The sequence below is a fragment of the Oryzias latipes genome, chromosome 11, assembly GCF_053564925.1.
Source record: "Oryzias latipes strain Hd-rR chromosome 11, Olatipes_Hd-rR_3.1".
NCBI lineage: Eukaryota > Metazoa > Chordata > Actinopteri > Beloniformes > Adrianichthyidae > Oryzias > Oryzias latipes.
This window is the reverse complement of record NC_136247.1, coordinates 1,762,983-1,790,058: the sequence shown is the minus strand read 5'-3', so window position 1 is coordinate 1,790,058 and position 27,076 is coordinate 1,762,983. Positions and strand designations below refer to the sequence as shown.

General features: G+C 43.0%; 1 long non-coding RNA gene across 1 annotated transcript; it reads right to left on the bottom strand.

Annotated features, from left to right (window-relative positions):
- Nucleotides 1-963: 963 nt before the first annotated feature.
- LOC144995515 (uncharacterized) lies at nucleotides 964-19,489 on the bottom strand. The gene is made up of 3 exons (XR_013659071.1): nucleotides 19,348-19,489; nucleotides 19,115-19,207; nucleotides 964-6,627 (listed from the first exon to the last, which is right to left on the bottom strand). It is a non-coding gene; the product is annotated as an uncharacterized LOC144995515 (long non-coding RNA).
- Between the last annotated feature and the right edge of the window lie 7,587 nt (nucleotides 19,490-27,076).

Below are 27,076 nucleotides of genomic sequence, written 5' to 3'. Positions count from 1 at the left end.
TGGTCATTTTTAAAATAATAAAGTAAATCTTTCAGGAAAAGTCAGGATGTTATAGTAGAAGTTCTATTATCTGCACACGTGTGCTATAATAGAACACGTGTGCAGATAATGTCTCAAATGTCTTCTCTCTTTAGGTTCCTGGTTGTAAATATGTCACTCATGCTGTGGAAGGACACGTTTCTCTGTCAGGCTGGGTGGGACATTTACTGGGAACAGCCCATGAAGCTGAGCATCACCTATTATTAAACCCAGTAACATTTCCAACTTTGACTTTCATCGCTGTGAGTCTTAACTACTGTGTCTCTTTGGTTTACTGTTTTTTGGTAATTTGGATTAAATATAGACGACACTATTTTTTTTACATTTAATTCTTATGGTTCCTTTTATTTTTAATGTTTTATGTTGTATTTCTATATTGTGTGCATCTGTACCCTTGCACTTGGGAGTGTAAAGGACTCTGTGTTGTAAATACGTAACATGAAAACTTCTAAAGAAATAAAGTTAATTGATTGATGAATGAATTGATTGATTGATTAACAGGAATGGAAGCGTTTGATTTCAATGTATGCAGTTGGTGTTTACCTTGAAATGTATTGATGTGGTTCTCCCCCAGAGGCAGCAGTCTGCTTTACTTATGTTGCATCTGCCAGAGTATCACATGCACAGTGGAAGAGCATGCATGTGGCTAAGTGCACATCATAACCATCATCACTTCCCCTAAATATCAATATTGGAGCTCAGTCTGGTTTATGCTGAGACATTGAGCAGTTCAGTTTGTGTTACTATTTTTACTAGGGATGTCCCCATCAGGTTTTTTGGGGCCTGATCTGATTCCAAGTCTTTTGATTTTTGAGTATCTTCCGATACCGAGTCCTGATCCGATTCTTTTTTTAACTCATTTAAAAAATGAACACATGTTCATTCAAACACACAAACACAAACAGATCCAAGTAATTTATTGATTTATTTTTATTCTATTGACCTTTTATCATTTAACACTTAAACATAGCACTTCAGTGAAGCCGCTTTGACAATCAAGTAAAAAAAAAAGTGCAACTATTAACTAGTAAAAACTGGTGATAATTCGTCATGTGGAGAAGGTTTAGCATTAGGATCTTCAGAACTAATGAACATTTTTGATCAAATCTGATTCATATGTCCTTTAAAAATTCTGACAAAGAAATTGTGATTTTCTTTTAAACCATCATTGTAGCATAAATATGATTAGTATTAATCAACAGGACCATTTATTAACTGTGGTTAGTTGTTCTTTTTTTTAGAGAATATGGGATTCTTTTTTGAAGCTCTTAAGCCCTGGCATCCACATGCATGGGCACCACAATGTGGGTGTTATTACCACAGTAGTTAATTCTGCTTTACTGGGGCCCTGGGAAGAGAAATAAAAAAGGATCAGGTCTTGAGGGGTTAAACCACCTTCTTCTGTAGCAGCGTCTTAAGCTGCGTTAGCACCGATTGTGCTTCGCACGGGAACCACTTTAAGGTTAAGTCATTAATACATCCGGATCTGAGATCCCGCAGCGTGATTTGAGGGACAGGCGTGGTGCGTTTTGAATGGCGTGTTGTGGCGGGCCAAAGTTAAAAAGTCTGAAATCTGGAGAGGTCGCCGCATCATGTCAACTAGTCAGAGACTCAACTTTGGGCACGTGATGTTTTCCAGTGACAGAGGGTAGAAAACACATCCAATATAGTTCTAATGAAGTCATATCATTTTCTTAACTCACTGTGTCCCTTTCGGGGTAACAGGGTTTCTGCAACCTGTCCCGGCAACTGTTGGGCTAAGGCGGGTAACATCCTAGACAGTCTGTTGCAGGGCCCAGGGGGCTGGAGTGATCACAATCACTAAGCTGGCTCCCGGGAGGCGAGCTGGCGACTACACAGAGAACCGGTGCAGGATGGGGAAGAAGCATGATCGGGCATCCTAAACTTTTTTTTATTTTCATCAAGGTATTAATAAAAAAGGTCTGATTTTATTCTTGTTTTCATTTTTTTTCCTCTCAGGTTAATGCAGGTCAGCAAGTCTTCAAACTGGGACACAGAGAGACTGCGGGAGTGAAGATCACTGTACTGCAAGAATCCCTGACGATCTCATGAACCCAAACATGGAGACGTGATCATTACTAATGTTTTTGTAGAACTCTTCAAAATAAAGAAATCTGAAATCTCAACACCCCTTGTGTCTTCCGTGCATTGTAAATGAGATACACAGACCCCACTCCAAGGCTAAAAACATCAGCTGGTAGCTCCTCCCACGGGCGTCAATCTTACGAACACATTTTTGGACAGGCGGCGAGCAGAGTGTTCGCCTTGCGGCGAAAGAGAAGAGCTGACGCGAATTTGTCGCATGAATCGCGATTGTTGTTAAAGCTGCTTTACTGCCGTCTCTTTGTCTGTCGGCAGCATGGAGAGCGCCGTTCTCGTTAAAAAGAAAGAATAGATCTTTTTTCTGTTAAATGCCTTTGTTGGTTGTTGTTTGCATTAAGACAACACATTAGAGACACTTGCTGTCAGTTTAAAATGTATTTTAAAAGAGTTATTAATCCTAGAAGTCGCAATCTATGAATGTCTTACTAGCTTAGCTTAAGTTAGGTTAGCTTGGCTAAACTGTTGAACCATTGTGCGCTAACGTAGATGACTTAATGATGTCATCGAGCTGTAGGAACGTCTGGATTTAAAGCCAATATTTTTTCCATAACTGTGCTTGGAGGGCAAAATGTTGGGGCCTAAGCATTGTAGGGCTGTAATGCGCTGCTTTCGCGACATAGTACGGCAGTCAAGGACAAAATGGGTCAGGGTCAGATTGTGGATCACATTTCTCAGCCTCACTGGGAAAGTCCACTCCAGGGTACCAGAGAGGAGAATTCAGCCAAAAGTCAAACCCTTGACTGAGGGTGAACAGTGCAGGTTTTGTGAAACAGCAGATGGGTTCTACACCTCACAGAGTCTTTGAAGGTTCATGGGAGTTCACCCATCCAATCCATGTGTTTTGTGGATTTGGAAGAAGTGTTCAATTTTGTCCTTGCTTTTTATGGGAAGTATATAAAAACATTTAGGTGTTGTCCCTTTAATGCCTTTGATGCCATATGCTTGTTTGTAAAAGCTGACATACAGGAAAGTCGTGGGTCATCTTTGATTAAAAACAGCGTCTGTTAAATGTAAAGTAAATGCAGCATGGGTTCAGTCACCCTCCCTTACTTTGGTGTGTAGTTTTTCAGTCTGCTTGGTTTCAGGTTTCTGGCATTAGCCTGAAGGGATTTAACCAGGAGAGCCTACTACCTTTTCTGCTTGATGATAAACATTGATGGATAGTCATGAACAAGTGATTGTCCTCTGGGAAAGTCAGAAATTTGAAAGGACAGAGTGGAGGTGCATTGAACCCCTTGTTTAAGATCTGTCCCTTTCCTCTATTATTCAGCCGTATAAAGACATGTGGACGTCTCTGCCTCATGTCTGTGGAAAGACCCTTCTGAAGCATCGATTGAACCAGCTAATGCTACGCTCTCAAATACAACTGCCATCTTGTGATGGGGAAGCATTGGCAGAATCTTCAAGATTACGTGCAGCCGTCCAATTTCCTGAAAACCGTTGGCCTGGTCATAAATGTTGAACGCAGCAGTCAGGGGTCAGTCAGTCAGGCAGTAATGACACCAATATATATGCAGGAACCAAGGTGGCTGGGATTGCCAGGTTGACGTCGGGTCATCACCGTGCCTCCGGCCCATGCCATTGGCCATCATTGAGTGCCCTTGCTGCTACTGTCAGATTTCTAACAATCTGAAAGTGGCAGTGGGACGGCAGCATGGGTGCAAGGGGAATGGCTAGAGGGTGGCAGTCTGAAATCGGCCATCGACGATTTTGGGGACCTTGGAGACCTTCTGTAAGTAAATTATAACGCTTCTGTCTTCCTGCCACCCGTCTGCCACTGGACTGCTACCACAAAATCTCCAAATGTGCCCAGGCGGACACTTACTAATCTCAAAAAAATCGTCTGGTAGCAGTAAAATTTTAACTTTTTCTTAAAACTCTGCAGTTGCCACGCAGTGATTACAAATGCCACTGCGTGGCCACCTGCCAAATTTGCTGAAAAACCTGCAGTTAGGTTTCTGCCCAGTGGCATTTTGGGATGTGTGACTGTAATCTAAGCCCAGAACTAGAACCAGTTCATTCTTTAGGAATGGAGGTAACATCTGGTCTTTTCAACTGAAGGGTTGTTTGTAAAACCAAGGGCTTTAGAGGATTTTAGTGGTGGAGGTATCTCATTTGGACTCATAGCTCCACTAACAGCAGCTGATTATGATGCTTAGACAAGATGAACAAAGTGACAAGTGAGTCTGCAGCACAGCAACAGAAATTAAAACTGGAATAAGCAACATGCTCCTGATTCAGCTGAGTATGTGAAAATGTCTGCAGACAGGACAGAAAAAGCTGAGAAGATGTGAAAATCAAGTTTCAAAGCAGACAAATTTGCACCATTTTGCTGTACAAAAACTCCAAACTGATTGAAACGGGCTTGCTCCTCTCTATGTAAACATCTGAGGTCAGTGAGGTTAATCGAAAACGCTTAGCAGTTACAGAAAAGCAGACGAAAATCAAAGGCTCAAATGGTCCAAGAACGTAAATCAAATACTTACCTAACTGCAATATTTTTGAGTGTTATCGGCTCTTTTCTCATTAACCATCATCGGGTTTTGAATTAGTGACTGAATCAAAGGACATTTATCAAAGGAATTGTTCAGGGAGACTGAAAAAACTCTATCAATAGCCTTGTTTCCATTACACATATGTGCAAAACTTGATCTAAATTCTAGAAATGTCAAAAAAAACACAATTTCATAATTACACTGTTTCCATTAAATCACAACTATGTGAATAAACACAAACCAACTCATAAGTCAGTCAAAAACATGACGACGGATGTGAACAATACTTTGATTTACAGCAGATACATTTAAATTTCTCCCACGGCCCAAGGGGTCATCATCATCTATCAAAGGAGACGTCAGCGCCAGTTTCTTACAAATGGGAGGTGATTTTACAGAGGAGCTGTGGATCCAACAATTCCACATGACACGCCCAACTTTTGATGAGCTGTGTGACGCTGTGGGACCTGTGGTGGCGCTGCTGTGCAGTGCCCAAGGCCCCCAATTCCTACTAAGAAAGCACATTGCCATCCGCTTGTTGGTCATGTGACTCAAAAAAAGTGTTTCCATTGCAGTTTTATGAAATATGCCGGTTTGAATATGCCTGATAAACCACCTCCTCCAAGCACAAAAGCCTTTTTTAAATAGATACAAGTTTTTTTTTTTCAAAATTGCCGTGTTTCCATTAGGCAGGTTTTTTTTTCACAAACCTAATTTATCCAATTTCCCTGTCAATGGAAATGAAGATAATGTGATGCATTTTAGGAAAACTGATCAAATCAAATAATCTGAGTCAGTTTCAGATGTCTTCTCTGCCTGATTGTCATTTTAAATCAACATTCAATCAACAGACTTCCGCAAACGTTAATTTGTGAGACTCTGACTTTAGAAATGAAAGAGATACATTTAAAGAAGAGCTTGTTTCACATATGAATTTCAGTCGTAAAAAATGCTGCAGACAGAAGTCCTTCTAATGAATCGTCCTTTGGCTGTGATACACATCGCCGTGGTTACTGGACAGACTAGGTTTAAGCATGTCTGTCATTTAATTGATCTCTCCCAGAGCGAGATGACCAAGAGTTCCAGTTCACGTGCATTCTTGTCCACCAGCAGGGACGCAGGAGCGGGCAGGCATGCACTGTCGGGATTAAAATGCAATATTCTCTTCGTTAGAGGCAGAAGGGAGTGTGATATAGGGACTTCCACTTTCTGATGCCTGACTAAGCATCTGTATGTGTGTGTGCAGCTCACTGGCCACAGAAAAGGGTGAATCTGGCTGGACTTGATTGAAAGTGGCGGTAAATTCCCAAGATTCCCATCGAGATTAGAATAGAAAAGGAGCGAATGTCAGAATCAGAGGGACGGAGGAGGGAGGGGAGACGCAGACAGACTGATACGACCAAATGAAGTTACAAGAACCCTTTCTGTCTCTAAAGATATAGGAATGACAAAAGGATGACATGTACTGATGTGAGAATATGCTTGAATAAACAGAAAAACTACACTGATAAATGAAATAACAGAACTCTTGCACATTTTTTCCCACAAAATGCAAAAAGTTGTATTTGAAGTTCAAAATACAACAAAAAACAAAGGATTTGTTCCAGAAGCAGTTATCACTCCTGAACCTCAAGCCAACAGAACATGAATGGAGGAGATCTGCAGAAGGATGCCCTTGATTACAAATGCTTGGTGATGCAGAGAAGCCAACACATTAAAACAATAAAGCAAAGTAAAACTGGAGTTTAAGCTAGGTAAAGGAAACCTTTAACTTCATCCCACCATCCGTTTTCTCCTGCTCATCTGAGACCAGGTCATGGGGGCAGCAGTCTAAGCAAAGACACCTTGACTTCCTTCTCCATTCTGTGTCCTGTAGTCTCTCCAGCGTGTCCTGGGTCTTCCCCGGGTCTCTGCCCAGTGGGACACCTCCCCAAGGAGCCATCTGGTCCAGATGCTTGAGCCAATTCAACTGGATGTAGAGGAACAAAATCAAAAAGGAAAATAATGAAATAAAATAATAACCATTTTATTTAATTATCAATTTATAAAGTACAATAGAAAAATCAGGATTTCAATTTTTATCACATTTATTTGGAGAAACCAGACCTTGATATGAGATGAGAGGGGGTTCATATTACACCTGAGCCGGGGGTGTTCGTGTCCCTGGGGGGTGGGTCCTGGTCCTTGCCCCTGAGCGCTTGGCCCCGCCAAACTTCCAACATGGCCGAGCCTGGTCGGGCCATATTTATAACACCCCTTGTGGGCCACCCTTTTTTCCCCGGGGTTCCCCCCTCCTGGGCGGGGGCGGCGGGCCCCTGCCTTGCTCCTCCCTGGACCAACCGTGGGCCGGGTGGGTGGCTGCCTGGAGTGCGGAGCGGGTCTCCCTTGGGGTGTCCTGGCTCGTACCTGGGGTTGGGGCGGGGGGATGCCCGGAACTCCTGGGTGGTGGTGGGGTGCTCCTCTGGGGCTGTGGGCGTCCTTCTCCGGTGGGGCCCTGCGTTGGGCTCTTCCGGCGCGGCGGGGGGGCTGCTTTCCTGGCTGGGCTGGGGCGGCGCTCTCTGTCCCTCCGCGCCTCCCTGCTCTCTGGCTCTGGGGGCCTCGCGGCGGTCCTGCTGGCCCTGGCCTGGGTGGCGGTCTTGGTCCCCCGGGGGGCGGTTGTTCCCTGCCTGTTCCCGTGTGGCGTTGGGGGAATTCCGGCTGCCGCTGCTGCTGCGGCGGGGGTCTGGGTGTGGGGGTGGCTGGGCGCTCCTCCTCCTTCTTTTCACATTCCACCATCCATTTTAGAAGAACATAAACACTCACCTGAGCACAGGTGTTAGCTCACCTTTGCACTTATAGTTTGCATGATTGAATGAATGAAAGATTTCACACTAGTTGGTTTAAAGGCATAAGTATGCGTTCCTGAACATCTGTTCAGGAACGCATACATATCTGTTTTGTGTAAATGTTGACATGTGAACATTTCTTGCAGCTAGCAGGTGTGTTGATAATATTTGAGTGTGTGTGAACAGGCCCCGCCCTTTTTGTACTACATTTGAACTGTACCGTAACGATAAACAACCAGTAAACCTGTCTGCTCTATGCTGCTTCATGGTCTTACCCCCCCCCCTCTCACTATCACCCCCCCCCCCCCCCTCTGACATCCCTCCCTCTTCTTCCCTTCTTTCCTTTTCCGTCCGGTCCAACACCATAGATTTTCAATCATGGTTGAAATGAATAAAGTTTGGCCTCAATTACAAAAGGGGTTTATTCAGACATACCTTTGGTTTGTCTGAAGATTAATAACCCCTCTTGTTAAAGTAAAATATGTCCAACACAAGAGGCCCTCAGCTCTCATCTGTCTGCCTAGCTGTTGGACAGGACAAGTTAAGGAAAAAAAAAATGTTCTGTATCACTATGCTGGCCTCTTTAACCCTTGTGCTATCCTAGGCACTTTACCATTGGGAGTTGGGTCATCTAGACCCACTAGACAGTGCGCTGAACCTTTTTTCTTCAATGATTTGTGATCTTCACTGGTGTCCATGGATTACAGGAAATCTTTCCGCCTTTATCCACCTTTGTCATGGTAGGGAGAACATGTCATGTAAGGGGGGGGGGGGGGGGGGGTCATCTAAGATAACACAAGGGTTAAGACAAATTTTAGCTTCATCATCTATCTTCAAATTACTTAAAAGGTTGATTTTCCCCAAAAAAGAGAGCTGACCATGCCCCAGAAGAAACCCCAGGAATACGAAGACCTCAAAAAGACTCTTGACATTATTCAAGAAACGCTGAAAAGTTTTATGGAACAAGTGTCGGCTAAGCTAACACCACTTTGGGAAATGATGGAAGAGTTCCGAAGATTTCGGGCTCAAAACGAGCAGCGAGAGATTCTGGAGAAAAGACTGGACGATATGGAACAGCAAGTAAGGATGAATAATGTCATTCTCACTGGAGTACCAATCAAGCCTCGAGCGAAACTGACAGCAGGAGCAAGCACTGCTAATGCTAGCGCTAGCGTAGCTAGCAGTGAACCGGCGAGCAGTGCAGAGTCTCTGGAGCAACAAATACTTTCATTTCTCACATCTAAAGGGGTTTCCCTGGATCTCAATACCATCGAGACCTGCCACCTGCTCCCCAGGAGAAAGGAGACGGATAAACCAGCGATCCTCATCAGGTTTGTGAATCACAAACACAAGCTAGCTTTGATGACCCAAAGGAAACAACTGAAAGGTTCGGCTGCTTATCTGAACGACCATCTGACCAGAAGGAATGCTGAAATCTCAAAACATGCACGGCTTCTCAAGAAGCAGAAGCAGATTGAGAACACTTGGGTTAAAGGCTGCAGGATTTATGTCAAACCGCTCGGTCCAGAGGACCGGTCAAAGGTTGTGGTTGTGAACACCATGAAAGACTTTGAAAAGTGTTTGATCACGGTCGTCTGCAACAACATGGAGTAATAAACCAAAGAGCCAAATAATTTCAAGAAATATGACACGTGGATTCATCACTTTCTCTGTATTTCTGACGTCACCTGAATAACAGCAGAGTTCTGACCTGCAGACAACTTGACCTCAACTTTCACCGTCGCTGATATCAGCTGAAGAAGGATATGGACCTGAATCTGATGTCTGCAGACATAACATCGAAGAGAACTATAAACTCTGTTTTGATCCCAGAAGAACGGCTGTTATCAGTAAAAGAAGAAATACCAACCTTGGACAATCGACAGTTATGGACCCTTTTTATTTTTCCCCTACAGCATTACTTTATTATAAAAAAAAAAAAAAAATACAAAAAAAAATATTAAAAAAAGTAAAACAAATGATTAATCACTTATTGAAAATTGTTAAATTGATTGACTTTTAATGATATTACTTCACTTTCTCCAAAAATTGATAAATTGATTCAAAAATCTTTCCCAATGTAGCATAATTTTGCACATGTTTTTAACTTTTGATACTTGATGAAATTTTGCTATGAAAATTCCTGAAACAGTGTTGTGTCTACTTTACTGATATAGTATTATGTTTTATTCATATGAATGGCTTTTATAAGTAACACAATCTGCATACATTTCAGATGACTGATCTGCATTTGCCATGTTGATTTCTAAAATAGTTATTTTTGACGTAATACTTAAGTAATTCATCTTTGTCACGTGCTTTATCGATATCTTATGATTTTTAATTCTGTCTGATAAAACCTAGGAACCGGATATTGATAAATCATGTAATAAAATGGTTATAGTATAACGGGGTGGGATTATATAAGTTTGCTTCCTTCCACTCCCTTTCAAGCAATATTTATTAATATGTCTAATTATCCTAAGTTTGATTAGTTACTGTATGAATGTATAACTGATGATTATATTGCTGTTGTGTATTATTTCTACTTAATTGCTTGAAATAAACCATTTCAAATCAAATCAAATCAAAATCATCTGGACAAAAACAGGCGGTAAGACGTGAACTTTCTCTTTATCCAACACATCGTGATCATCAGCATAGATATCGCTTTCTTTTCCTGCTGCACTCAAGGTCGCGTTGTCACAGTAAAATGAAAACGCGCTGCACCACGTAACAAATAGTCATTTTTTTGTGTGAAATGTTAACCGAAAAAATAACAAGAATAAAGTACTTAAAACTGACTAAATATTTATTTCTTTTGTAAGTGACCATGGTATGAGCGGGATGAAGGCCTTGGAGGTGTGGATTATCAGAAATTAACACACTTTGCAGAAGCAACCCTCCTCTGCGAACGGCGTGCGCTAATTTCTGATGATGCACACTTCGCTGGCTCTTATCCCTTACACCACACACTCCACGATGCCACCTTCAGCACATGTTTTTCCATGCATTTTTTGTAAAAGACAGGTCAACAAGCAGCACTCTTAAGAGGACATCAGCTCTCCTGCAGAGACAGAGGTTTCTCTGAACTGGATCAGAATCCCCTGAACATGAGCGAGGGAGCGATCATGTGACATCTCTTTGTTTTGTTGTTGGTTGGAAGACAAACAGCGCCTGCAGAAGTCGCCATAAACACAAAACGGTATCATTTCCCAAAGAAAGTTTGAAAATTTCATCAGAAATCGGTAAGGAAAGCACAGAAAGTCTTGTTTCTCTCGTTTCAAACCTAATGGGTCGCTTGCTTTTGCTCAAGCATGCCCCCCTCCCATCTCTCATCCAGGACTTGAAAAATTCATGCGTCTTCCCAGCAAAGAGCTGGAAGGGATTAAACATTCAGATTGGCTCTCTGAAAATGGAGGCTCTTGTGTAAACTCAGATTCTGAGTCCAGTGAGTGAGTGTTTGACGGAAGAAGGGGATACCGAGTGGAAATCAGGCTGATGGGGAAACAGCTGGATGGAAGCTATGCTTTCCAATCTCTGTGACTGAGGAATGGATACAGAAAAGGAAAGCAAGAAACAGGCTTTTACTTGGACACCAGTGTTGTCCCCGAGCTCTTCTGCTTAAAACTGATGTCCATCACAACACTAAAGTATCTAAAGCAATTGCTGATTTCATTTTTGCAATCCCAGGTCTGAATCTGATAGAAAAGTGATGATTCCACACAAACGGAACATTTTGAATCCACTATTGATTATAAACAATCTTGGCACCATAAAAGTCTGGATAAGAAACAACAGAAAAGAATGAAGTGGTGGTTCAGCTCTGATGGATTAAGAGGTTGATTATCTATTAAATTATGGACTTTACTTTCATCCTCAGCTTAGAAAAATGACTCGCTGTGTTTCTCTTGCCTTGTTTAACTTCCTGCCTCCTGATTTGTCTTAGTTCTTGTCCATGAACTGACCTCTGTGGACTTGTTGAACATGTCATTTCACGATTCTCTAAAGTTCAGACAATAATCACCGTTTGCTGCATAGGAGCACAGTGAGTCAAGGGAGTCTGGCCCGACATACAGTCGTGTTCTGGTAATACTCAGGGAAAATACTTTAGGGATCTGTTCTAAGTCCAAACTCACATGCTTTTACCGAAATGCAGCACTGCTGTTTACAAGGAAAATGCCTCTAATGCTATGCTCACGCCGGCCTCAGCAACATGTGTTCAAGCGACCATTTCCGATGAAAAGTCGATGCAAACGTGCGTAAATGCGCGTTTGGGGTTTCTGCATTCAAAATTCCTGCATTCACATAAGCTACACATGTTTTAAAGTCCCTTTTTGGGCTCTACATATAAAATGTGCTCCATTCGACACGTGTTAAAGCTTGAACTTTGATCAATCAGGGACTCGGATTTCGTAGAGGCATAAGTATGGCGTCCCTTTTGATTTACAATTTCAGGTCAAAGTATCTCGTGGAGAGGCGTTTTGACCTGCTGGTTCTGATCCATTCTCAGAGAAAGAGAGAGTATTTAAGAGGAAACTCTTAACAGGGAGACAAACAGGTTTGGAGCCTGAAAAGCTTTATTGTGAAGCTGACAAACATGAAGAATTTGTAAACTGAAAATCCAAAATGTCTGATTCTCTCACCTTGTAAGTCATGAGGAGTCTCTCAAAAACACCTTCCAGGAGGAGCTGATCAGCTGATGGATCACAAGCTTGTTAGTAAAGAACACAATGCACAAACTGTTTTTGTCTCTTCACTTCATACACAAAGTTCCTATTTTAAGGAAAACCACAACAACCTCTAAGCTATTCTGTCAGGCAGCTCAGGCAAAGATGTAGCGTCCAGTGATCAGGGTGAGGATGCTCAGAAGATACTGAACACATCAAACTAAAAGCTTGGAATCAGTGTTTATTAATTCCAAGTCCACTTTGAGATGAGGAAGTAGATAATCAGTATTGTCTACCCTGGAACATGTCATTTAGAGGGATTTCAGACTGTAGTTTCTGACTAATCCTAAAACTTGGAAATGCTTCCTGACAGCCTGATGCTGTCTGTTAACGACAAGAACAAAAACAGGTCAAGTCACCTGGTAGGGGGCTTCTCTGTGGATGCTGCTCCCCCCTCACCTGGTAGTCAGTTATGCCAAAGCCTCTGAGCCTCTCTAACCTGGTAGGAAAAATGGAGTTTATAAAGAATTCTGTAATCCAAAATCAGAAGGTTTCCTGGTTCTTTTTAATAAACATGATCAACATTTGTGATGTTGGTTTTCAACAGTCTTGTTTAGATCTACAGTCTTTTCTCTGGCGTCCTTCGACAGCTCTTTGGTCTATGTAAGGGGTCGGCAACCCAAAATGTTGAAAGAGCCAAATTGGACGAAAAAAAGAAAAAACAAATATGTCTGGAGCCGCAAAATATTAAAATCCCTATTTAAGCCTTATAATGAAGACAACACATGTAATATGCATCTATATTAGCCTACTATCAAAATGACTAAGTTGCTACAAATACGATTAAATGTTTATTTGCCCTGCAGTGCATTCTGCGGAGAACGACGCGTCACGTGACTGCTCTGTTGTGCAAGTTTGACTTCATTATAATATCAATGAATTATGTTTCAATGCTTTGATAAAATTAAAGAAATGTAATAAAGAAATCCGATTTTTGATGTCATTTTTATTTTGAGGATTTGAACAAAAAAACAATAAAATGGAACGCGCGTGCCCCATGACAGTCAGCTTGCGCTGGAATGACAGAACAGCTTCAAGCATTTGCGGCGCCTGCAGACTTTCATTCAGCTCGTTTAGGTGTTTGTCACAGTCATATCCACCAAAAAGTGCAGCTTTTTCAGCCACAGTATCTTCCAGTTGCGGGTAGTTCAGGTCTTTGCTTTTCAGGAATGTTTTCACGTGTTCTAAACAGACGACAAAGTGACGCAAAACGTCACCCCTGGACAGCCATCGGACTGTGTAGCAGGAGATCAGAATATTCGCTTTCAACTTCATCAAGCAATGCACGGAACTGACGGTGGTTCATTTACATCAGCCACCTGCTTAGCGGTCCGCTAAAAGTAAAAATAAATAAAAAAAATTTAAAAAAGCCCTGCTGGTAGAAACGTGTGACGCAGACTATGACGCAAATTTTCGTTGACAGAAATGTTGAAATTGTTGAGGCGGTATTGTGCAGTTCAGGTCTGTTAGCAGCAGGGGATTGTGGGATGTGGGATGATGATCTTATTAGGGCTCAGCATGAGCGTTTCTGTTTGCCCACTTTTCTTTTCATGCGGCAGTTTTGTTGTTCCACCTTAGTTCATTCTTCCTCTTATGTTGTTTCTTTGTGTTGCACCATGAGTGTAGAAGGGAGAGAGGTTGATGACGCCTGTACAATGTTCAATGTGGTGTATGTTCAAAATAAATGGGCTTGATAGGCCGGAAAGAGGGCGCGCGCTCAGCTTCTCTTTTTGCCTCCACCTCTCCGAGACAGTTCGGAGTCGTGTGCTGAATGAGACACGGACAGTTCTCTAGCGCAGCCAGTTGATTGACGGTTCAATATTTTTGACAGCTTGGCTCCCGTATCGTCCTCTGCAAGTGACGTACCTGCTGGGCGTTACAATGTTTATTCTACACATTCTTACAGCATTGGAAAACGTTAAGAATGTTTGTGTCTTGTTTTTCCTCCTATAGAAACCCTATTAAAACTAAAAATATATTTCTCTCCCCCATCTTTTTACATTTTCAAACATTTTTGAAAATGCTCCAGGAACCACTAGGGCAGCGCAAAAGAGCCGCATGCATGTCATGGTGGAGAGGTTCAGTCTGACTGTTTAAGGGTGTGGCCGGGTGTCTTTATACAGATGACCAGTTCCAACAGGTGACGTTAACACAGGAAGTGAGTGGAGGATAACAGGTGAGATACAGAATTCTTGATTAATTGTAAATCCTTATTTCTGCTCCACTACACAAATCAATTCTTTAAAAATCTGTGATTTCCTGCATGCATTTTATTCTTTCTGTCTTTAACAGATGAAATGTTCCTAAGATGAACGTCAGAGACCAAATTTCTCATTTTGAGTAAGACGACCTGTGAATTGTTTATTTTTTGCCCTCCCCCTATTTGCTCACTTAAGTGTGTAACGATTCAAGAGTTTGGGATTCTCTACTGATTCTTTCAGAATCTTTGTGCAAAAATCCATAATTATTACTACTTACCAAACTTTACAGGTTAAACGTTTCAAACTGGATGTTATAAATTAGATGTTTGGTCTTTAGCTACACTTTTTGTGGAGATCAACATCGTTTTGGTCTGGGCTTCTTGGTTTCTTATCGTTATTTACGGCAGGTTTAGTGTTTTTATTGTGACACTTTCAGCATCACAGCTGTGTGTTTGTGACTAAACCATCTGAGTCGTCGTCCCTAAGGCTTTGTGTACTGGGTTTGTCTTGAGCATAACCATCGGTCATGATGACATTTTCAGATCGAAGGATAAAGAAATCGTGTAAGGCTCTCTCTGAGTGTCTAAGTAAACAGAGCAGTAATTAAAAAGTTACCTAAATGCTCTAAAAATGTTGTTTCTCAGCAAAACATCAGGAAGTTCTGTCTGAAACAGCCTGCAAGTTCAGGAACTGAATGGACCTAAGTGGATATGAATGAAGATTTCTTTTGCTGATTTACTTGTTTATTGTCTCTCCTCAGCCTCAGAAATAGTCCTAAAGTCTCCTTTCTGCTGATTTAAGCTGATTGATTCCAAGTCTGGTTTAAAAAACGTGTGCTAAATTAGCTTTTACATTCATTTCATATGTAAATTCTCCACCAGATGAGGCCGTCTGCTGGGTGTCGTCTGAATGGAATGACAGAAGCATTTCCACCAGAGTGACACACAAAACCACCAACAAACGATCACTTTAATGAATGCAAATTCATTATGTGGTCTTCAGAAAAAAGGCCTGTGCTTGTGTCATAACGCCACACTATAGTATTTTCATAAATCAACACACATCCCACGCGTACAATAGAGGGCCTGAGCACCCCCTGCCCCCCGTGGCTGATGGAGTAGCGACCAGCGGCTGAAGGCAGCGGAGAATCGAGCTCTGTGGCGACCAACAGGCAGGCATTGTTTACAGCTGACTGTAACAATAGCAGCTCTGTCAGAGGGATCATCTGTTTTCCTGGCTAGTTGGCCTGTTAATACGGCTACTTATGCTGCATGAATGGACAAACAAACAGGCGAACGGACAAACAAGTAGGTTGGGGTGGTCATGTGTCACAGCACAGAGCCAGCACCACACACAGTTGGTGTCGATCTGGACCACTTCATCAGAACATAGTTTAAAGGTGTTTGGTTGCAGTGAGCGTTCTATTTTACTGTCAGTGTCATGATTAATAATTTAAGCCTTATGATGACGAAACTGAAGAGAGGGAATGAAAGAGCCGGAGAGGAAGACAGAAACAGAATGAGCACACGTCCAACGTTTTCCAGGTCAGCCCAAAAGCCCCGGGCCACACTCGCCGTTCTGTTGCTGTTTTCCTCCCCTGTTTTTTCCTCCTCTCATTCTACCTCTCTTCCTCCCAGGGCCAACGTCAGGCTGCAACAGGATTCAGCCGTTCCCACAGAGACTGAAGAGACGGGGCTGCCATGGCAACCGTGGATTGCTTGCTAGACCGAAGAGCCACTTCATCTTTCTGTCTCTGCTTTTCGTTCCTTCGTACCACTCCACCTCTCACTCTTTTTTTCTCCTCTGTCAGTGCCAATGTATTCCGTCTTTGATCAAACTTTTTTTGTAACTTACTCCTGCATCCCAACCTACACGTGCCACTCCGCTCATCCTCCTCCGAATCGCTTCCACGCCAAAAGAACACAACCAGGAGGAGTAATGAACTGTCTCACCGTGCAGCACTTCTCCCAGTGAGGAGGCCACTTTGACTCTGCACAGCTAATGTCATCACCAAGTGCTTCAGAAGAGGAAAACATTTGAATCAAATCACCAAGCTCAGTGCACTCTCTCAATTAATTCAGCAGAGCAAAGCAGAGGTACCAGGAAAGGTTGGAGTCTGCAGGAAATGGCACTCGTGGGGTTTTTAATAACTGGAGAAACATGATCTCTCAGTGATCTAAACTACTTCAGCATGTGTGGCCAATCAAACACCACCTACGCTTAAGGAGTCACTTTTGTTTTACTGATAATGAAGCAGGGATTGGTTTGGAGGGTGGTAGGTGTTGGTTATGTCGATGCTCAGCTTCTAAATGTGCTCTCAGGATTTTCTTCTTTCAGAGTAGATTCTGGCAGCTCTGTTATTCTTTATTTGAAAAGGGCTGCCTGAGAATTTAGTATGAGAACTGAAGTTGGTCAGGGCAAAGGAGAGAATGCCAGGTTGAAAGCAATCATGCACAGCGGAGAGCAGGTCACACCTCCGAAACTGGCTCTATAAACAAATTTCCTGTGCATGTAGCAACCACAGGGGCTGCTGTGGAAAGTTCAGTGAGGAGCACAAAGGCTGAAGCCTGTCAGACCTGACATCCTGTAGATACATTCAGAGAAATCATAATTCTGAGCAGCTTTTGTCATCCACAGTGTCCCATTAGAGGCAGATCAGTACTCTGGAGGGCAGTGGAAGATCACCTGTAAGGACACAGGACAAGTCGATCTGTTTGTCACACCTGTCCTTCGTAAACCTGCACTGACAGTAATTACAGTTTTAAAGAAACCATATGAAACGTTTGCTGGAATTAAGTTCATGTCTTCGTTTGAACTGTTTTGTCACGTTTATGGGCGTGTTGGCTGCACGGGGCACATTAGAGTTAACCCTATCTCTATTTGCTCTGCATGTAGGCAGAAGTTTCACCTGAAGATGCAGAAAAGAACCAAACTATTGTGCTGGTTGCAAAATAAATATGATGACAATTAAAAGCTGTTAAAAATAATGCAATGTCATCTGGAAGTTGATTTATGGCATCTGGAATTCTCGTCTTGAAACTTTGTGCTGCTCATCCGAGTGGCTTCATCGGTTAGATTGATGAAGATGATGACTCATCTTCAAGACATCATGTGGATGAATGAGAATTTTCATCATCGCTTGTAATATGTCCTGAATGATAAAGTTCAGGATCACAGACTGAATCCAGTCATGTTTTTTGCTTTTGTGATCGCTGCCTGTTTTCTTTGGTGTTCACAGTCGGAGCTTGTTTCAGGCAACAAGTCTCTCACCCAACATGCAGATGTTTCAGCTGCAGGTTCCAGTCTGCAGGACCGTGTGAAAGCACATTTAGGACTTTGTCCAGAGCTGAAAAGACAAACTTTATTTGTAACAAAGATTCATTTATCCAGACTCTTCACTAACAAATACTCTGCTGCCATTCACTGCAGATTTACAGCAAAGATAGTTTGTGGCACATTGGAATGTTGTAGATTCAGCACATCATCTGTTGTTTTTTTTTTAAATATTCCAGTGGGAACCAAGACTTTTTGAAACAGGGCAACAACCAGCAGAAAGCCTCATGATTGACAGTGAGCTTGATCTGCAGAGTAAGAGTCCATGAAAGTCTGTCTGCCTGCCCTCCCTGCAGCAAGCACTTCCTCAATGAGAGCACAGGAAGTTTCAGTAAAAGTATTTTTGAGACCTGCTGTGTCCTCAGTGACAAAAAAGAGCCTTTTAGTAAACACAAATCATGAAAGTTGTCTGGTTTCATCACATTCTTCATCTTCTCACTCCACGCAGTCTATCTGACTATTCTTTTCTTCTTTCTTCCGAGTTTGCTGTTTTATTTCTGAGGTGTTTGTCTTTGAATCCTTCCACCATCCAGCATGACTTACTTTTCTCCCCTCATGCATCAAAAGTCATTTACAGCCTGAGGGCCTGGAAGCAAATGGTTAGGTTTGACGTTTGCACGCCTGAACTCGACACATATAAGGTCATCCAAAGGAGCTTTTGGTGAAAATGCACGCAGCAGCAGGAGTGTGGTCTTATTGATTATTTATATGGCTGCCAGGGACGGCCATGTTCAAGCCGTGGAAGAGAGAGATGAAGAAAAATGACAAACAGCTGGATGATAAATTCTCAAGCTCATCCATCAAGCCTGCCACTTTGCCTTCACTGGAAGCCAGAGTTCTTCATGGTGCTAACCACTACACCACCATGCACATATTTTTGTAATATTTTCCTTTACATATACAAGTTTTTTAACTGTTAGATGACCTACTTAACTTTTCTTCCTGCTAACATAATGCAAAAAATGAATGATACTAACTGAACACAGTTACTAAGGGCCATAAAATGTACCCTAGCAACAGCCGATTCCCAAAACCACATACCAGTAGATTGGATTGTAAACAATAAAGGCAACATTTTGGTAGAAGATCCATGACATGTCTGCCCATAACATATTTCACCATAATGAGATGCAGAATTTTAGTTAGTAAAGTGATGAAGTGTGTTCTTTGTGAACGCATCAATCTCTAAAACTCCTTATTTTAAGAGTATAAATGAAAAGGTTAACCCTGTCAGTGAAAAAACAATAATAGAAACGCAGGTATGCATTGCCATGGCTCTCTGTTTACCCACATTCTTAGAGCAAACAAATACCAACACATGAAACAGCCTCCTGCTAGGCATCTAAATAAAAATACGACCACCATACCGGATGTGCATCATTGGTTGTCATAGCCACAGAGAGATTCTTCAGAGTTGCCAAGGCAACAGCTTGGGGACTCTTTTCCAGCCAAACCTCCATCTGGGGAGAAAATAGTGGATGGACATGGAAGATGAATGTTTACGTGATTTTCAATGCTCCTTTGGAGCGCATGTCTGCTCACGGGATCTGAATGAAAGTCACAAGAGGACAGGTTGTGAGCCGCAACAGGGAAGACTCACCCGCAAAGATAAGGATGTGAAAGTTGGAATTCACAGCAGGAATGTTGGGTGCGTTGGAGGATGTGTGTGCACGAGCATGAAGAGACTCATCCAACAGCCTGGTGATGTTTTCAGCTCTACACGTCAAACCCAGAGCCTCTGAGAGTGATGTGGACCTGAGCTGGGAAGGCAAAAGTAGGATCCTGTTACCATGACAACGCAGTCAGCTTTCTGTTAGAGCACTTATCTTTGGTTTTCCAATCACAACCAGCACTACCTATGTAATAAGTGTGTTTTTTGTGCACCGAGTACATATGAATTATGAGAACTTATGATATATTTTGCTTCGGTTAACATTCAAGAGCTTTTTATTGTCAAATAAAAAGAGCCATGACATAGAGCCATAATAGTTTACATTTATTCTTCACTTCGTCTCTGCTCCCCATCATCCTTCGTCTGTCTCACCTTCCTGGTTTCTGCCTTGTTTCTTGCCCTATTTTCATACTCTAATCTGGTCCGGTCAGACTACTTGTCTGATTCCAGTAATCTTGTCAGGACAGATGGCTCCCACAAACACACACACACACACACGCGCGCACACACCCACACACACACACACACACACACTCATGCACTCTGTCAATGAAACACATTCACTCCACATTTGCTCTTTCAATGACCCAGATCAGCCTGAAATGCTTCCTGCTGCCAGACCCCCATCCCACTGGGTGACCCAGTCATGTGACTCACTCAGCTATGGGCTGCAGGCTGCCAACAGGTCAGCAGAGATCAATGTTGCTACAAAAAGCTGCTTTTTAGATGAAGAGCGCAGATGATCATGCACACTGAAGAACGTGTCATCTGCAAAAGTGAGCATATAAGGCCACAAACATTTTGACACTTTTCTGATCTGAACATTTCAAGAGTGAGTTATAGAGTTCAAAATCAAAAACAACAGGCATCCATAGAAAGAAGTAACTGAAGCTGTCCAAGTCCAGAGGTGTCACCAGGTGACATCCAGCCAGCCTCGGAAAGGGCAAGGTAAGCAGATCTGCAGTGAGTCAAAGCTCTTCCTATGTAAGAACACATGTAAATTGTGATCGTTAAGCCGCTGATCTTCACTATCAGATTTCCCAGCTCGGTGTGTGTCTGAGCAGCCTTTCCTTTTTCATTTGAATCATTTCGGCCTGTTTAACCCTGTCTGCTGCTTTCCATGTCAAAATTTTCCAAATCCTGTGATTTCTTTAACTCCAAGAGCTATATTGATTGGTTTTGATGCAACCATAAGGAGGCAAAGTCTGGGTAAATGCAGAGGTTAGTGTTGGAAAAAGAACCTGTGGAGCCTCTAAGGGCTCGGCAACCTGTTCCTCTCAAAGAGCCATTGGGATCAGTTTCCCACTGAGATGAAAGCACAGAGAGCCGCAACACTAGATATGTTAGAAAAAATGTTTTTGCCGATAAATCGCGATAGTTTATTTAGCAATAATATTAATTCAAAATGTTGTCAGGACATTTGTTTAATTATTTTAATTATTTGTGAGTGTGATGTTTCCTTTGATCTTTTGTCCATTTTCCACAACCTTGAATAGACTTTTCTGTCTGTCAAACACCCAGAGTTAAGATGAATAAGATGATGGAAACAAATTCACTTTGATGCAGACTCCATCTATTTATTTATTTTTCTTTAAATCCAGTAAACCCAATAAATTCTATTTATTTATTGGATGACAACTATTTTTTATTAGGAAGCAGCTGTTAGTTTGTCTGGAATCACAAATGGTGAGTCTAAGCCCCGCCCCCGCCTCTCTACCTGTTGGTTGTTTTCCCTGCGTGCAACCCCCCCCTCCAGCGTGTTCTACACAGACAGATCAACATAGGTCATCGTAGCAGCAAGCTGACAGGATAGTGGGGGCGCCCTGATGCAAATTTAATTAATTTTACATGGAAATGGATGGTTTTAGTCTAGGGGGGAAAAAGGCTTTTTGGGGCGTGTTCATGTGTCCCCTATGAGATCACCACTGACTGTCTTTTTAGAAGAACTTTCCATCCCATAACAGACTCTGGTCGGCGTTCACAGCTGTAGACACGCCCCCTCCCCGCGTTCACGCTGCTTTCTTAATCCTGCCTGCTCTGACGGTGTTAAAGGCACTACGACAATCTGAGAACATGATAGTTGTTTTACAAAAACCATGAGAGCAGCAGCACAAGGAGGAAAGGGCCGCATGCAGCTCCGGAGCCGCCGGTTGCCGACCCCTGACCTAAAGGGAGCAGTTAAAGGGCAAAGAAGACAGTTTTGATACAACTAACATGTTGGAGAAATACTGAGTCAAATGAGAAGCAGGCATTGATTTTACATTGACACTTCAGACACGGACTGCAGTTAGCGGGTAAGTCCAGCCCCATGCTCAGCTGTGAGAGTGAACATCTACTGGATGTCAGGTGTGTGGAGATGTCATGCAAGTCGAAGACACCTGTTATTAGTCAGAGAAACTAAAGGCATTTCGTCTCTGTTCTGTCCAGTTCTATTATAGAAATAGAGCTGTCAAACACGACAGAGCTGCAAACCTCAACAGAGACGTTTTTTGAGGGCGTGTTAGAGGAAAATGTATGCATAGTTCAAATTCAGCTTAAAAAAAGTCACTTTGCGAGAAGTCACCATCATACAATTAGATTCAATCATCCATGCATTTTTGGATCCCACTGAGTCCTTTTTTGGGTCACAGGGTCGCTGAAGTCGGTCCCTGTTGGGCGAAGGCAGAGTTCATCCTGGACAGGTAGCCAGTCCGTAGCAGGGCCTAGATTTAATCATCTCAATGACAAAGAACAAGCAGAAGACGGAGTCCAACTGACTTTAAGTCTGGTTCAGTTTTGTGGCTTCAGCGCCTTCACACAATTACAACAGCTGGTCATTTGGAGGCAGTATAGCTCAAAAAAGCTCTGAACATATGGATCAAAAATACGAAGAAATAAACTCCTCCTCCTCCTCCTCCTCCTCCTCCAGCTAGAACATAACTCTGTAGATGGGACCTTGCACCTTCACAGACATTGTAGGACTTTATCTTTCTTCATTCTGTTGGTTCACATCCGAATAAATAAAAGAGCTCAAAAGAGCTTTCACACCTGTTGGGTCAAAGGTGGAGTCAAGATGACTCCACCTTTGACCCAACAGCTCTGATGTGACTGGAGACTCAGCAGGCCAGACTGAGCACATTTAAAGCTTAACAGCACAGACACAGAAGCCTGACAAACCTAGGATTCCTTTGCTGTGAATCATACCAAAGAGCTAATAGAGTTTTTCTCAGTCGCTTTAGTACAATTCTCAGATCAGAATTGAAGTTTGCAAATACGTGTGTGCATTTCTCAAAACAATTTGTACAAACAGCAAAACACTATGGATTTCTTGCAAAAGCCTGTAACTTGCTCAAACTCTTTAGTTCATCTCTCCAAACTAAGTCTTTATGTCATTGAACATGTCAGTGCCATCAGAATGTCAAGTCCTTGTGTCATTGTCTACGAACAAGACAGTCAAATGACTTAGTCATGTTGTCAATATAACTGTGTACTTTAGAGGGAGGTTCTGATGTAAACTATGGCTAAAGTTTTGATGACAATTATTGTAAAATGGAAGTTACACCTTTTTTGTCAGAATGCAAGAGACTGGGCAAGATTCACATTTACACTTTTACTGTTCATATTGTAATTTGTTGACAGACCATGTCATACTAACATAGAAAAAACCCACTGCAAACAGTAACACAAAGGGAAAACAAGATAGGACAATATTCTGTACAACAGTAGGAATTGGTGTGGTCTTCCTGCACCTCTTGTCGTTCCTGTATGTTAGGACACAAATTCTCATCCACATCACAGTGAATATCCTCTCTTGCAACGCAGCGAAATATGTTTGTCACATTATGACAACTTTGTAAACCATTTTGCAGTTAATGACTTATACGATGAAATAAAGACTAGGTGTTTTGAGGAGTAAGACTATTGCACAGTGAACTATATAATACATTTTGATCAACATGACATAAACAATTGATAATGTAGCAAAGAGCAGAGAATTGTACATAATCATTTGCATGGATGAACCAAAGCAATGCAACTTGTTCAAAAAAGTGAGAAACTGCTTATATAATGTGCACAAGTGACATCATGATGTGAAGATTGAACAAATAGTTTGGGGATTTTCATTCTGATCTGAGAATTGTACTAAAGCAACTGAGAAAACCTGTAAGACAACTAACCTCCAACATTTCTGAATTAAAAACAAATTTTTAATATCCAAGTGTCACCTCCTGTTGTTAAAACCCGGTTTGAAGACATTTTTGTTTCAGTGGGTTTCCTGAATTGATTAATCTGATCTCATTCCTCATGACTGTGATTGAATTGGCGGCCTGCTGAAGAACAGGAACCTGTCACTTTACCAAAGCTGACGTCGCGTTATCCCACTCAGGTGTGTAATCTTAGGATTCATGCAAAAAGAACTGTTGCTTATTACTCCAACAGTAAAATGGGGTCTTTTTGTATCTGCCAATTCATGAACGGAGATTTTTTTGATGTATTCCTTTTCTTAAATAGTGGTTCAGTTAAAGCACAAATGACAGCTGAGAAAAGAAGTGAGTAGATAAGGGAAGGAGGGGTGGAACTGAAAACGGGTTTAGCTTCATTAGAAATGATTTACATATGATCTCTTTGTTCTTTTCCTGGCCATAATTGATCATTTTATGAATAAACCAACTTTGATTCAAGGATAAATACACCTTCAGGAGTTGATTCAGTCGTGTCTGTTCTCCTCTTCTGTGACTTTATTTGGAAACACCCCAACAGCATTCATGACACCATTAGTGTCTGTCCAGACAGAATCAATCAGAGTCTGGATGGTTTGTGTGCTCTGATGCATTCCTGATACATGAATCCATGCAGCATGCTCAGAAACCTGTCACATGCTGCACAACCAGTGCAAGGCTGAAAGACAGAGTGGGCCTTCACCTTTCACCTTTCACCTTTCTCCCAATACTGTCACAAGTGAGCCACGTTCAAAACCAGGACCCGCCTTTGACAAAGACTTTACCTCTATCCGTGTTTCAGGTGTGTAAGACGGTTTCCAATGAATGGCCTCAAGTCCTGGGGCCTCATTTATGAACGTTGCGTACGCACAAAAGAAGGCGTACGCCACTCTCTACGCAATAGTTGATATTTATAAAAAGCAAACTTGACGGGAAAATGTGCGGTCCTTCACGGAAGCTCTGACCCAGGCGTACGCACAAAAACGGGTGAAATGAGAAACGGCGACACCGTCGGCAGATGGAAGAAACACGTGAAAATGAAAATGACAATACTGCCTCTCAGAAATAACATGAAGACTTCACAAAGCAAGTCTCACAATTAACAGCTACACGAACACCCGTTTGATTGATCAGCAGTGAAACAAACAAGAAAGATCAAACGAAAATTGCAACAGAAATTCAAATGAACACTTATTTGCAAAAAGAAAAGTGAAATATGTTCTGCAATATTGGCATGTTGTGCAATTCATCCTCATAAATAATATAGTTAACAGAACGAAATAATGTACAAAACTGATATTCTCGTTAATGTGTCCGTCTGGCGGAGCAGATATAGGTGCAACTAGATAGATAGATAGACAGACAGACAGACAGACAGACAGACAGACAGACAGACAGACAGACAGACAGACAGACAGACAGACAGACAGACAGACAGACAGACAGACAGACAGACGGACATATTAATTGTCCACTGGGGAAAGTTGTTTCATATTAAAACATTTCTTCATAAGCTACAGAATTATGGTATTCATGCATATGCCTTTAGTTTGTTTATTTTTGATAAAACAATGTATGGCGTATGTCTCAACCATTCAGAAAGCAACAAGAAATTACATTTGCGCTGATCAATTTCCCATTTCCACTTGGATTATTACCGACATCTGTAGCTTGTCAGATGTAATTAAATGGATGGAAATAAAATGCCCCATCACAATGCGTAATGACGCACAATGGCTGATCTGGCGCTCTTAGAAGATGTGGCAAATGGAAGAATTCGGAGTGAACGCATCTTTAGACAGCAAGAAGACTTGCTGGCAAACGAGGACGAGTGGCTTATGAGCTGGTTCCGACTTCTTAGAGCCGTCCTGTTGGACCTCTGCGGGCTTTTGGGCCCGGCGTTACAGAGGAGCACTCGGAGGAACCACGCCGTGTCAGTCCCACTTCAAGTCCTAACAACACTAGGAATCCTGGCGACTGGCACTTTTCAGAGGGAATTGGCTGACAGGTCAGGAATATCTCAGCCGACCCTTAGCCAGGTGACCCGGTGCATCTGGCACATCGGTGTCCCCCTCCGTCTCAGTCACCACTCCACTTAATAGGGATTCCCCAATAATTGCTGCCAGTCTCTCATCAAGAGGGGTCAGCTCTGGTGTCCCCTTTCCCCCACTCGTGGCAGACACACTCTGGCGATGGAGCGCTAGACGTTTTTTTGCCTCAACTTTTTTTTTTTAACTTGTCCCGTCCAACAGCTGGGCAGGCAGATGAGAGCTGAGGGCCTCTTGCGTTGGACATATTTTACTTTAACAACAGGGGTTATTAATCTTCAGACAAACCAAAGGTATGTCTGAATAAACCCCTTTTGTAATTGAGGCCAAACTTTTTTAATTTTGATCATGTTTGAAAATCTTTCGTGTTGGACCGGACGTAAAAGGAAAGGAGGGAAGAAGAGGGGGTAGGAGGGTGATAGTAGGAGGGGGGGGATAAGACCATGAAGCAGCGTAGAGCGGCAAGTTTACTGGTTGTTTATCATTACGGTAAGTTTCAAATGTAGTACAAAAAGGGCAGGGCCTGTCCACACACACACTCCAATGTTATCAACACACCTGCTAGCTGCAAAAATGTCCACATGTCAACATGTACACAAAACAGATAGTGTTCACACACTCATACTTATGCCTTCAAACCAACTAGTGTGAAATATTTCATTCATTCAATCATGCAAACTATTAGTGCAAAGGTGAGCTAACACCTGTGCTCAGGTGAGTGTTTATGTTCTTCTAAAATGGATGGTGGAATGTGAAAAGAAGGAGGGGGATTGCCCAGCCACCCCCACACCAAGAACCCCGCCGCAGCAGCAGCCGGAACCCCCCAATGCCACACGGCAGCAGGCAGGGAACAACCGCCCCCCGGGCGACCAAATCCGCCACCCAGGCTAGGACCAGCAGGACCGCCGCGAGGCCCCCAGAGCCAGAGAGCAGGGAGGCATGGGGGGAGAGAGAGCGCCGCCCCACTCCAACCAGGAGAGCAGCCCCCCCGCCGCGCTGGCAGAGCCCAACGCAGGGCCCCACCCGAGAAGGGGCACCCACAGCCCCAGACGAGCACCCCATCACCACCCAGGAGTTCTGGGCATCCCCCCGCCCCAACCCCAGGTACGAGCCAGGACCCCCCAAGGGAGACCCGCTCCGCACTCCAGGCAGCCACCCACCCGGCCCACGGTTGGTCCAGGGAGGAGCAAGGCAGGGGCCAGCCGCCCCCGCCCAGGAGGGGAGCACCCCGGGAGAAAAAAGGGGGCCCACAAGGGGTGTTGTAAACATGGCCCAACCAGGCTCGGCCACAGTTGGAAATTTGGCGGGGCCCAGCGCCCAGGGGCAAGGACCAGAACCCACCCCCCAGGGACACGGATACCCTCTGCTCAGGTGTAATGTGAACCCCCCAGCCCCCGCGCGGAGAGAGCA